General features: G+C 47.1%; 1 protein-coding gene across 1 annotated transcript in view; it reads right to left on the reverse strand.

Annotated features, from left to right (window-relative positions):
* GYG1 (glycogenin 1) overlaps positions 1-1,829 on the reverse strand; it is a 40,100-nt gene that overhangs the window by 19,889 nt on the left and 18,382 nt on the right. The window lies entirely within an intron of this gene.

Consider the following 1,829-nt stretch of genomic DNA (forward strand, 5'->3'; position numbering starts at 1 on the left):
AAAAGAACACAAAAGGAAACATTTTGGCCTCAAAAACCCAGGCATGCTCATTACCGTGGGGCAAGATATCTAGAGGGGACTTTGGATAATGAAACACAAGGCGTGAAAGACCCTTTGTTTTCTGCTCACTCAGGAACGCCCATGCGGGATACAGAGATCACGAGCCTAGCCCAACTCAGCAGAGTGTCGCTGCTCACGGCTACGTCTCAGGATCAACCTGACAGCTTGGCCTCTGCTCAAGAAGCCTGAATCATCATCTTGGTTGCACACGAATGAGTCAGAGCCTAAAGGACAGCGCCCCGGCCCTCACTGGGAGACAAGCACTGTTAACTGGGCTGTATTAGCTGCTGAATTAGAAATACACAGGGAACAGTGTGAAATGAGCACGTTGCAAAAACAGCAAATGTCCGCTGAGCACTTTATGTATATGAACTGCTTTATCCCAACAGCCTGACGAGGGAGGTTTTTACTTCCCTCCTCCTTTTACATATGGTGGACTGAAGCCAAGAGCCTTCCCGACGCTGCACGGAAATGGCAGAATGAGAACACACACGCTGCTCCTCGGGCTGGGAGACTGCCTGCATTGCTGGATCACCTCCCAGAGAGGACGCATCGCCTGCTATTACTAAATGCTAAGGGAGGCCGAAGAATCGATGCTTTGGAACTGAGGTGTTGCAGAAGACTTGAGGGTCCCTTGGACTGCAAGGAGATCCAACCAGTCCATCCTAAAGGAGATCAGCCCTGAATATTTATTGGAAGGACGGATGCTGAAGCTGAAACTCCAATACCTTGGCCACCTGATGTGAAGAACTGACTCACTGGAAAATACCCTGATGCTGGGAAAGATTGAGGGCAAGAGGAGAAGGGTCGACAGAGGATGAGATGGTTGGATGGTATCACTGATTCACTGGACATGAACTTGAGTAAACTCTTGGAGTTGATGAGGGACAGGGAATTCTGGTGTGCTGCAGTACACGGGGTCACAAAGAGTCAGACACGACTTGGTGACTGAACCACAACAACAAAGGGAGGCCAGCCTCTCTTAGCTCTTCACATGATTGCCTCCCTTGGGTAGGCTGAGTGGCCAGTCATGTCTGACTCTTTGTGACCCCATGGACTGTGCAGCCTTCCATGCTCTTCTGTCCATGGGATTTCCCAGGCAAAGAATACTGTAGTGGGTTGCCATTTCCTTCTCCAGGGAATCCTCCCAACCCAGGGATCAAACCCTGGTCTCCTGCATTGCAGGCAGACTCTTTTTTTTTTCTTTTAAATTTTATTTTATTTTTAAACTTTACATAATTGTATTAGTTTTGCCAAATATCAAAATGAATCCGCCACAGGCATACATGTGTTCCCCATCCTGAACCCTCCTCCCTCCTCCCTCCCCACACCATCCCTCTGGGTCATCCCAGTGCACCAGCCCCAAGCATCCAGTATCGCGCATCGAACCTGGACTGGCAACTCGTTTCTTACATGATATTCTACATGTTTCAATGTCAGTCTCCCAAATCTTCCCACCCTCTCCCTCTCCCACAGAGTCCATAAGACTGTTCTATACATCAGTGTCTCTTTTGCTATCTCGTACACCAGGTTATTGTTACCATCTTTCTAAATTCCATATATATGCATTAGTATACTGTATTTATGTTTTTCCTTCTGGCTTACTTCACTCTGTATAATAGGCTCCAGTTTCATCCACCTCATTAGAACTGATTCAAATGTATTCTTTTTAATGGCTGAGTAATACTCCATTGTGTATATGTACCATAGCTTTCTTATCCATTCATCTGCTGATGGACATCTAGGTTGCTTCCATGTCCTGGCTATTA

Source organism: Bison bison, unplaced genomic scaffold, assembly GCF_000754665.1.
Source record: "Bison bison bison isolate TAMUID 2011002044 unplaced genomic scaffold, Bison_UMD1.0 scf7180017864384, whole genome shotgun sequence".
Taxonomy (NCBI): domain Eukaryota; kingdom Metazoa; phylum Chordata; class Mammalia; order Artiodactyla; family Bovidae; genus Bison; species Bison bison.